This window comes from Sus scrofa, chromosome 7, assembly GCF_054392235.1.
Source record: "Sus scrofa isolate SSC_HxYL_T2T_F1_AM1 chromosome 7, Sscrofa_HxYL_maternal_Yorkshire_Landrace_v2.0, whole genome shotgun sequence".
Taxonomy (NCBI): domain Eukaryota; kingdom Metazoa; phylum Chordata; class Mammalia; order Artiodactyla; family Suidae; genus Sus; species Sus scrofa.
The window spans coordinates 93720020-93732449 of record NC_139389.1 but is presented as its reverse complement, the minus strand read 5'-3'; positions in this window follow the sequence as shown (position 1 = coordinate 93732449).

Here is a 12430-nt window from a genome sequence, read left to right as displayed (position 1 = left end):
GGGAACAAGCAATAAAGTATTGGAATGAGTTGGTATTTAGCTGGATAACTTGATTCAAGATCTATTTACAATACTTAACATTTGTTCATTATTCTAGAAATAAAAGGTTAGAAAAATAATAGTAAATAGGTTAAAATTTTAAATAGAAAAAAATCGCAAATGATCTAGGAGTTAATTATAAAAATAATGCACAAAACTTTCATGGAAAACAATTTAAAATTTCATTGGATGAGCTGAGAAAGCGGGGTATAAATGGAGATATTACTATGTTCTGGAAGAGATGGCAATATTGTAAAGCTGCTAATTTTTCCCAATATTAACCCAGAAATTCAACACAGCCCAGAAAGGAATTTTTAGGAAATATTTAGCATTCATATAAGATTTGTATAAAATAATACAATTTTATGAAAATATTAAAAAATTTGGAAAAATAAAGCTAGGATGCGGGCTCACATGCAGGGTAGAGTAAGCTATACTGTGTATTATAACAAAATACAAAGCCATAGTAAGTAAAGTATAAGAAGAATGGAGGTATACAAAATTAAATAGTGGAACAGTTTAGTGGAAAAACAAATCCATGTGCATTGCAATTTGAGACATGTCAGAGTTGTTGGGTTACACAAACCAGTGAAATCAAGGAGGAAATGGAGCACTTTATAAATGGTGCTGGAAAAATCAGATTATACATAACTACTTTACCCCATATACAGAAATGAATTCCATATAAATTTAAAGCTCGAAAATGAATGTTACAGCTATACATTGATAGAAATAAATGTAGGAAAATATTCTATTATATCATCTTTTAAATAAGATTCAAACATAGTATAAGACATAAAGGGAAAGTTAATCTATTAGATTCTATCACCATTAAAGACTTTTATTCAATGCAGGCCATCACAGACACAGGTAACAGATAAGTGACTGGGAATAATATCTTTTTATGTCTACATCTGTCAAACGATTAATACCTATTCCACGTAAGTATAAGTACTATTAACTCATAAAGGAAAAATAGATCAATGTCCTATGAATGGACAATTTACTGAAATATAAATCTATCCAAATAATAAGTGTTTGAGGGACGTATCTAAACTTAATAACAAGTTGAGAAAAGGTCTCTGTGTGACTTTGAGACACCATTTGTTAAAAGCGAAACATTGTTAAAAGTTGAGTATTGTTGAGTGTTGGCGGAATGCGCTAAACAATGCTGCTGGTAGGAGCATAAACTGATGTAGTCATTTTAGAGGAAAATCAATGGTATGGTGTGTTGGAATTGAGCAGATAGAATTAGCAATTTACCTATTCATCTGATTGGTACAGGTTGTTTTTCTGATTCAGGGAAGGGACAGGGGAGTTAAAAATTCTCACTTTCACTGAAGGCTGACAGGTTTTCTTCTTTTTTTTTAACACCTCCTCCTACCATCAACTTCTACCTCCATAGTAATGTACGCTAATGTAGTTTAAACTTCTGAACAAGAACTGGCTAGAAGTTTTTCAAAATGTTATACATTTAAAATCACAAATTGTAAGCAATGTAATGAACATGCCATCCAGTTTTAGAATTATGCTGTATTTGTTTTAAATTGTCTATTAGTCAATGATAGTGTAAACTCTTTGTAACATGCTTCAAAGCCAATCCCATTCATTTCTCCCTCCCTAAAGGGAACTGCTATCTTGAAATGCCTGGGATTTTAAGTACCTTTATATTCATATGAATATTTAATCTTTGAAATAGCATTATTTATGTTTTTAAATTCACATAAGTTTATTATATTATTCATAATGTGTTTTGACTTGCTTTTGAGAAACTTGCTTTAAAATTATTTTGATATATAAAATTTGTAAGTTGTAGCTAGTATACTGATTCTTTTGAGTAAATATACTATATTTTATTTATGCTTTCATCAACTGGTGGGCATTGTGTTGCTTCCCAGTTTTTAATATCATAATCAGCTATTTTTTAATTATACTTGTATGTGTATCTTTTTGTACATATGTAAAAAATTATCTAAGACATATCTGGAAGTTAGAATTGATTGGTAATTCATCATATCCATCTTGAAGTTATAAAAAACATCAAATTTTTCTCTAAAGTGCTTTATTCTGTATATCCTATTACATTATAAAATAGCTCCACCTTTTTAATCCTTGATATAAAGTAATAATATCAAACATTAAAAAAAATAAAAAATAAAGTGAATGTGGATATATTTTATGATTTACTTGTCTCTTTTTGGGTTATATACTTCCAGGAAATTCTCAAAAATTGTCTAGGAGGGATGCTGTCCCAGTGTTTAATTTTTATAAGGGAAAGAATTTGAAGTAGGCTAGGTGCTAATGTTTCAAATTGTGGAGGAAATATATGAGGCAATACTACAGGATGAATGAAATGGATACATAATAACATGGTCAGATTTGAAAAAACTGTAATGAAAAAGGAGGAACTAGAACAGAATATATGTCAAACGTCACTTAACTGGTTACAAACATGAAAAATACATTTTCTTAAAGACTATAAATGTAAGATAGGAGATGTGGAAGGAACAATATTAAATATGTGAGAGAGTATGGTTGTGGGCTAAGTTTGATGGGGATGGAGGGTGTTTAAGGGCCCGTGGACTGCTACTAATCCTCCAGCACCACAGCTGAATTACTCTTCTTGTTTCCTCTCTGGACTTAAACTTCTTCCATATGACAACTCTGTGTCTTTGGCTCATTTTATGAGCAGAACAAAGAAAAGAGGAAAAGCAGTTTTACTTACACCGACCTTGAATGTGACTGTAATTGTCAACTTTTATTTTCTTGAAGGGACATGCATCCTCATATGTCCTACCTAAGATATTGATTTATCTTTTCTTTATCCTTGGACAGCAAGCCAAGGTCTTACACATATGTATATCCCTAAAAAATCTGGCACATGAAAACCTTATGTTGTAATCCTTGACATAAGAAATGCAGCACAGTTCTTTCTTTTAAAAATTTAATTTGAACCCATTGTTGCTCAGTGGGTTAAGAATCTGACATAGTGTCCATGAGGATGCATGTTCTATCTCTGGACTCACTCAGTGGGTTAGGTATCTGGCATTGCTGCAAGTTGCAGCAGAGGTCACAGATAAGCTGTGGTGTAGGCCAGCAGCTGCAGCTCCAATTCAACCACTACCCGGGAATTTCTATATGCTGCAGGAGTGGACATAAAAAGAAAAAAAAATAATTTTTGTTTTAGTTTTTATTTTTATCAAAATATAGTTGATTTTCAATGTTGTGTTAATTTTTGCTGCACAGTAAAGTGATTCAGTTATACATACATATACATTTTTTAAATATTCTTTTCCACTGTGGTTCATCACAATACATTGAATACAGTTCTCTGTGCTATACAAGTAAGACCTTGTTGTTTATTCCATATATAATATATTTGCCAATCTCAACCTCCTACTCCATATCTGCCCTAACCCTCTCTCCCTTGGCAATCACAAGTCTGTGAGTCCATTTCTGTTTCATACATAAGTTCATTTGTGTCATACTTTTAGATTCCACATATAAGGGGTATATATAAATGCCCCTCTTTCTTACTTCACTTGGTATGATAACCTCTAGTTGCATTCATGTTACTGCATATGACATTATTTCATTCTTTATATGTAGATCACATCTTTTCTTTGTTCACCTTTTTTTATATAATAATTTTTTCCCATTATAGCTAACTTACAGTGTTCTGTTCATTTTCTTCTTTATCCGCTCATCTTTTGATGGATATTTAAGTTGCTTCCATGTCTTAGCTATTGTGAATAGTGCTCAGCACAGATCTTTGACTATGAAAAAAAAATAACCACTGATTTGAATGATTCGGATTAAGATTCTTAAGTGAGAAATGCCTCCAAAATTACTAATTTAAGTATTCCTTGTCTTTAAAGAAACATTTTGTTAGAAAAATAGCAAATTGTACATACTATATTTCAAGTAAATTAATAAAATTATAACTACAGGAGTTCCTGCTTTGGAACAGTGGGTTAAGAGTCCAACTGCAGCAGTTCAGATGGCTACAAAGGTGTGGTTTTGAAGCCTAACCTGGAGCAGTGGGTGAAAGGATCCTGCATTGCTGCAGCTGTGGTGTGTGTCACTGCTATGGCTCCCATTTAGTCCCTAGCCCAGGAAGTTCCAAATACTGCAGGTGCAGCCATAAGAATTTTAAAAAATTATAGCTACTGCTTGAAAAAGCTTACTTATTCAGTGCCAAATTTGAACTATTATCTATATATAATAAATTCAGTGTCTTCCCAAATAAATCTTAAGCCTTTATTTTATTTTTCAGGAGGAGAAATCTCAATAACTTCCATGTTCCTATAGTTAAGGAGTAGCAAGAAGTTTCCACCAAACATTTATTACTTTGTTAAAGGTGATTGGTCTCCTTAGGCTTTTTAGATTTTATTAGATTTTTTAAAAAATTTTGGTGTTAATGCTGTTTTACCTTGTTTGGCACCAACATACTAAACCTAACTCTTGATTTTTGATATGCACAAAGCATGGAAATGGAAACAGCAGTGTTGTATTTCTGATGTACAAAGGCACAATCTGACCTTACAGTTTAGCACTCATCCATTTCCATGGTAAATGTAGTCATGTTACATTACATTGAGTGACCATTCTTGGAGTCTTTGGACCACCATTGATGTGCTCTCAATTGTGTGTGGTTTCCACCTGAACATTCCAAGTGGAGTAATCAATAGTGATGGAAAAAATAAAAAATAACAGTAAGTTATTCAATCTCTGGTCTCGCTCAGTGGATTGCGGATCTGGCGTTGCTGTGAGCTGTCATGTAGGTCACAGATGCCGCTCAGATCCTACATTGCTGGGGCCGTGGTATAGGCCGGCAGCTGTGGCTCCAATTTGACCCCTAGCTTGGGGAACTTTCATATGCCATGGGTGCGACCCTAAAAAGCAAAAAAAAAAAAAAAAAAAAAGAAAAAAAGAAAATGTATTTAGCACTTATGGATTAAAAATGTTTAAAAGTAATAACTTCTATAGAAATTTCTGTGATTAAGATTATAATTTCTCTGTAGCTTCATAACATAATTCTTCCACTTAACAACTTTTTTTTTTTAATAGTTATTTTTGGGAGTTTCCATTGTGGCTCAGTGGTTGACAGATCCGACTAGGAACCAGGGGGTTGCAGGTTTGATCCCTGGCTTTGCTCAGTGGGTTAAGGATCTGGCGTTGCTGTGAGCTGTGGTGTGGGTCACAGACGGGGTTCGGATCCCGCCTTGCTGTGACTCTGGCATAGGCCAGCGACTATAGTTCTGGTTGGTCCCCTAGCCTGGGAACCTCCAGGTGCTGTGGGTGCGGACCTAGAAAAGACAAAAAAAAAAAGTTATTTTTGGCCTCTTACATCTAGCAGGAGGACTTTCTCTTAAGATACTTCTGCTGCTTTTCTGCTGTCTCATGATTTATGGGTATCTTTTTTCTCCCTGAGTAATTGTACGTCACTTCAGAGACTAACAGTTTCTTTTTAATTATTATTTACATAATAAAATCCCTGTGCCTGGCTTGGTACCCCTTGCCCCCCATGCTCTACTATCCCATCTGTCACTCCTACTCCTTCACTTCGTCCCTCTTAGCTTTAGATCATTGGCCTTCTTGCCTCTGCTCAGTACAACCAGTCGATTATGCCTGTTTGCCTCAAATGCTATCCTACAAAAGACATCTTCTTTCCCTAAACTGGATGCCATTTCTTTCCTCTTTGTGTTCCTACAATCTTTTCTTTGTTTTAGGTCTAAAATACCAGTTTCTAGCTGGACACACTGTTAATTGCCTGCATGCTCTCACTTCACCCCTAGACCATAAACTCTTCAGTACATTCCAAGTTTTATTCCCCTAGAAGGCCCCGACCTGCCTGTGGGAAGGTGAAATGCCCAGCCTAAGATCTCCTTGGTCCAAAGAAAACAGATCTGTATGACTGCCACAGACCAGACCTGGCTCTCAGGATGCAGAATACACATGATGTGCCCACAGAGCTGCATCAGGAATGGTCCTCACAGCAGTCTGCTCATCTTTCCAAGGGCTTCTTTTTGGTAACTCAAGTTCATTTATAGTTTCTCTTCAGAAGGATGCAATTAGTTAGGGGTCACTTTAACCATATGCTGTGTTGCCTGGTAGGTATGCCCTAAAAATTAAAAAAAAAAATTTTTTTTTCCAAATTGTCTAAAGTGAAGCCCTAAAGAAATTTCTATTCATATAAGGCTTTCACCTTCATTCTCTGTAAAGAAAATCAGTCATTTAGGTATTTTTAAGTTGATTTTGAAATACAAATATACATAAAAAACCTAGTAACAGGCTCTCTTAAATGCATGAGAGCTGTAAACACTGGTTTTAATTAGATATTAATCTAAAAGATTATAATTTCATGCTCTTAAACCTCAATAAAATTCATCATTGGGAAACACGTGTTCATGATGTCATTTTATGTGCTCATTTTAAATTGCATCATGGATGTAAATTTGTCTTTAAAATCCACTATTTTAGTTAATCAATCTTAGATTTTATGCTCTTATAAGTTGGTTAATTTTTTTGAAAAAATTACATTTACTCCATTCCCATCAAATGGAACAGTGTTGATAATATAAATTTATTATTTTTGTTAATTTCTAAATACAAATTTAGATTTTATAAATATTATCAATTTTGTTGAATATAATATCACAATTTTCCTTTTGATCTCTTCAATAATTTTATGCCATGAAAAAGACTCCCTCAAGCTATGATTGTTTAGTTATCCATATTTTCTTTGTATCTATTTTTAAAAAGATATTTAACATTCCTTAAATATTCTATTTTAAAAAGTGAAAATTTTCTTTTAAAAATATTTTAGATAACTTCCTAGTACAAAAGTGATCCCAACTTTATTACCAAACTTTTGCTATTTTAGACATTTAAACAGACATCTACAGTTGACCCAGGTCTTAATTGATCTACCTGTACAATTGACATACTACTGTCAATGAGAATGTGGTCAATTGAGAATGCCAGCAAAGATTATTGGGTATGCAAATAACAAGTCAATATCTGACATTATAGCCAGTTCAGATTTGACTATATAATTCAATACAAATGTACTTAGGTTCCTGCTATGTGGCTATACTAAAATCTAAACTCATGAGGTGATATAAAAATGGCAAAGATAAATAAGACATGGTGCTTACTCTTAAGATATTCACTGTCTAGCTAGGAAGCTAAGCATGAAATAGATAATTGAGAATAAAAAAAATTCTATGTTCTGTGGGAACACAAAGGTTGTGAATAAAATTAGGTTTTAATCTTATCATCTTTAGTTATTTTTGTCCTGATACAAAATTAACATCACATATTCATTCTGCTGTTAGGAAAAGTGTCAAATTTGAAGTTTCAATTTCTTCTCTCATAATCATTGTAGTGTCAGTACACAAGTATAGTTGTTTAGAATTCTGAAATGGGCCATTGGGTTTTCTTAATGTCTAGCAATAGTTCTTTTCTCAAACTTGGGAGTCCCAACAAAACTTCTAACCAGAATATCCCTGTGCTTTCCCAATGCCTGGGGACAGTTTGAGTGTAATCTCTAGCTTAGTGACTGTCAAGTCTTTCTTGTGTGTTAATTAAGAGTGTTAATTAGGGCCAGTGCAAATTCTAAGTTGAGCAAGAACTTTTTGGTCTTTTGCTCCGCCCAAATTTGTTTCCCCAAAATCAGAAGTATATAAGAAATACAAGGCCTGATTTTTTATCACAGATACATTTTTAATAGTTGGAGTGATGCAAAGCTACCACCATGGCCCCATATTCAGGCCCTCTGGTCTTGGCAAGAGAGAGCATCAGTTCTGACTATTTGCCACATTCCTAGCCATTGGCTGAGTTCTGGAGAGAGATATTCATCAGACACAGAATTTGCACTTGAGCAGTTTCTATGCAACACATGGATCAATGGTTTGAGCAACTTTTGGAAAAAAGTCTTCTCTGTGTTTATTTAGGATAGAAAAATACAAATTTGGACTAGGAAACATTGACTCCCACAAAATTCATCAACCCTGCACATTTCAGACAGTGTTTATCATTAACTGAAGGATGGAGTGATATTCTCATCTGATAGAGGTTGCAGCATCCATATGTTCCCAAGAGAATGGGAAGAAAATTTGAACAAGCTCCTGAGGAATTACAACAAATACGACAAATTCAAAATTCAGTCATTTTCTCAAAATTTTATACTTTTTGTCTTTCAATTGTTTAAATTTTCCAGAATACTGGTTAAGCATTCACTTTGCCTGTACTTAATAATCAATAAATTTTTACTTTATTATTTATAAGGTATCTCAAGAATTATTACTATTTATTTACTTATTTATTTGTCTTTTTAAGGCCACTTCTATGGCACATGGAGGTTCCCAGACTAGGGGTTGAATTGGAGCAATAGCGGCTGGCCTATGCCACAGCCGCGTGGCTTCCCAGCCATGTCTGCGACCGGCAATGCTGGATCCGTAACCCACTGAGTGAAGCCAGGGATCAAGGGACACAGGGAGCGAGGCCTGTGTCCTCATGGGTACTAGTCGGATTCATTAACCCTGAGCCACGAAGGGAACTTCAGTATCTCAATTTTTAAACCACCGATGTAAACTATAAGTCTTTTCAACTTAATTCCTATTATATTTTGAAAAAATACTTGTGATTTAAAAGTTTTGTATGGAGTAACTTTTTGTTTAAAACATTTCTAAAACTTCAGAGAATTGATGATCTCAAATAGTTTTAAGAATAAAGATAACTTGAAATATACAAATATTGGATTTTAATTTGATCTTGTTTTGCATTTCAGCAATGCAGTGTCAAAATCTTTGTACATTTTTATCAGATTTAAGTTTACTACTGTTCTGATCAGCTGATAAATGTCTGTTTTGATGTGTAGCTTTTGGTGAACTCATATTTAAGGGCATGTCCACATTAAAAGTTTATGAATGAAAATTCAAACGTGACTGAATTAAGTTTACTATGACAATTTTAATGGTGGCCATCAGACCATGAAAAGGGAAGTGTTGTGCAACATACTCTGGGTCACTTCTCTGGATTCATGGTAGGAAACTGTAATGAAATGGAAAAGGGCTAAGATATTTTACCAAGAGGATACGGTTATGTGTGATCTAATGCAGCTTCACAACTGGCTAGGATATAACTTTGAGAATTTATTCCAAAGCAGATGAATAGAATATTCAACACTGCCAGGCATTTCCCTTTCAAGGTTTCATCGCCAGCCTTATTAAGGACTTTGCATACTTGGGACTATACTCAGTGCTTTGCTGTTCACTGAAAGAGGGGTTGGAGGCTTTTTGCTGTTATGATTGCCCTTGGGGGCTTTGGCTTATATTAATTTCAGCTAGTGTCTTGCTGTTTGAAAGGCTAATGATGATTACAATTATTGTTTTCTCCAAATGGCATTCTGCCATCCTTTGCTTCCTTGAAACTTTTCTGAACTTACCTTATAGTTTCAAAGAGATGCTTACATTTTTTTTTTTCACATAACACACCTATTAAAGCCATCTTTTTATCCTATGTCATGTCTCCCAAATTTTCATAGTCTTTCTGATTCTGTCTCTGACTTGATTTTCTCCTACTCAGTCTTCCCCCATGGTCATAACTAAACAACCTGTCACTGAGGATTTTCAAGGTCCGGGTGTTGGATAGAGCTTTGGTTTGTGTTTAATCTCCTCAGTTGAACTGAATAGGCATTTTCCAAAGTCATTTCTAAAATCCTGCATGCAATTGCTAAATTAAGGAAAGTGCAAGTATGGTGCATTTAGCAGGTTTTTTTGTTTTGTTTTGTTTTGTTTTGTTTTTTGTCTTTTTGCCTTTTCTAAGGCCGCTCCCACGGCATATGGAGGTTCCCAGGCTAGGGGTCTAATCGGAGCTGTAGCTGCCAGCCTAGGCCAGAGCCACAGCAATTCGGGATCTGAGCCACGTCTGTGACCTACACCATAGCTCACGGCAATGCCGGTCCTTAGCCCACTGAGCCAGGCCAGGGATCAAGCCTGAAACCTCATGGTTCCTAGTCGGATTCATTAATCACTGAGCCATGATGGGAACTCCAGCAGTTTTAATTTTTTACTCCATAAAAATAATTAACTTCAAGTAATGCTGCTTCATTTTCTTGCTTTTTCTTACTTTTTAAATTTTTTTAAAAATGAAATCTACTTCTGAGTTCCCATCTCTTTAACTTAAAATTTATCATTACTTATTTTGAGTTTCCATTTTCTTCCTCTTTCTTTTGGACAAATGTTCCAGGCCCTATTGTTACACACACTAGTCTTTGAGTCATAGTGTGAACTGATAGTCTAAAGGCTATTACAGATATCGTCCACTGATGTAGGCACAGGGGGCTGAGAGATTGAGCCCCTAATATGCAGCCAATACCCTAGGGCACTATTAGGGTGATAGGCCATGACTTTGAGGTTTTATATTGATTCCTCCCAAATTTGGGCAAGACCACCCAGGTACTCTAGCCTCTTTTCTTTTGCCCCTCACTTTCACAAATAATCCACTTCACCCAACACCAGTGGACCTTTAAGTAGCCTTCCCCCAAAAAACTTCATAGGCTAGGATGTCAGCTGCCCTCAGACTGGGTGATCTCTCTTCCCATGACACTGCCATGCCACAACTCCTGTTGTCCAACTTCCCTCTGTGTTATCTTTCCCAAGAACTCAGAAATAAATATATTTCTTCTCTGTATTCATTCCCTTCATTTCTACTTTTCTATATCTTGATATCCAAAGATGGTACCTATACTGAAAATAAAATTCTTGCTGTTACCCAGAAAATAAACAGAAATAGATATGCACATATTCAATATGTTTTTTTTTAAAAAAAAAGGTGAAGAGAAGTGAGTGTGTTCATGCATTGATTCAACAAACATTAGCTGAGCATCTACAGTGTGCCAAGATCTCTAACCTCTGGAGATAATTGAGTAAATAAGATAGAATCCCTGTTCTCAAGGAATTTACAGTATTTTAGAAGAGAGCAAGGACAAGTAAACTGGCAATGATGACTGTGAAATCTGAGCCAGAGATAAGCAGGGGGTACCAGTGGAATCTTTGGGGTGAACCCCTCCCCTGTCACCTGGGGGAAATTCCAGAGACTTTCTAAAATGCTTCCCAGAGGGCCAAAGGGTGTGGGAGGGAGTGTATTCAGCAGAGTTAAGATGTGTGGCAGGATGAAGAAGCTAGAGAAAGAAGTATTCATTCTTTCACAACACCCAGGGTGCTTCACTCCAGCTGGGCTGAAACAGGTCCTGCAAGGCAGGCTGAAGGAAGCCTGTGAGACCAAAGGGCAGAGGAAGGCATGAGGAAAATTCCTCTAATCACTCACAAGACCCAAAGGCAGCACAGTTCAAGAGGAACTTCTGATTGAAAATCTCTTCTGTGACGCTATTGCTTGCCCTCCTTTTGAGCGAAAACTCTGGCCAGTTCCATAGTTTTTCCAGAAAATCTTAATTAATAACCAGCACTCCAGTCAGTTTTAGCCATGAGAGAGACCCCTTTCAGCACCTGGAATACTCAGTCTTCTGTAACAGTTAAAGAGAGGGCCTTCATTTAGAGCTTTCCCTCTCTCTCAGTATTGGGTGTGGTTAGTTTCTCTCTACTTCCCAGCCTTGAGACTTTCTTCCTCTGCTCACTGCTGCCCCTGCTGTGGTTTCCACCCCAGCATTCAGGAATGGCATGGTGGGTTGGTTTGCATGGGATCTGGTGATGGCATGCCCTGGGTTTGGTGCATGCTCAGGGCTGACTCTTCTGCAGGGTACAATTGAGTGTCCCTTGGATTTCCCCCACTGAACACATCTAACTACACTTCCCAGCTGTGGGCAGAGCACATTCTCAGGTCTGCAATTACCTCTTCCTTTTCAGGCAAATACAACTCCCTAGCACCACCGTGTCCCTCCTGGACATAATTCTTAAATGGTTTCTGTCTAGCGTTTCTTCTCGAGTGGCACGTCTCTTCAGCATGACATAGTGAAACTTCCTGGCACCACTCTCTGTCCGTGGTACTATAGCCACTTCCCACAGAAGCTGAGTCCCTGCACTGCTATCTCAGCTTCTTTCTTAGAGCTTTCCCCAATGGGTCAGCACCACTGCAGTGGACGTCACAAAAATCCAAGAGACACAGGTCAAGAGCCAGGTGTGGTCCCCTCTGTTGTGTCAATGAGGAAGGAACATGCTTTTCTTCTCTCCCCAGAGCAGAGAAGAAAAATACTACCTTAAGAACTCTATCTGACATGGCTCCTTTTCTTTTCTGAGCATCAATTAGTTTTTTAACCCCTCATGTGGTTTTAAGATTAAGGTTTGGAATTAGTTTGGGGCTACCGTTCTTTGTAAGTCTTAGCTCCTTACTTTAATAAGTAGCAGAAATTTTCCATGTATTTTTTTTT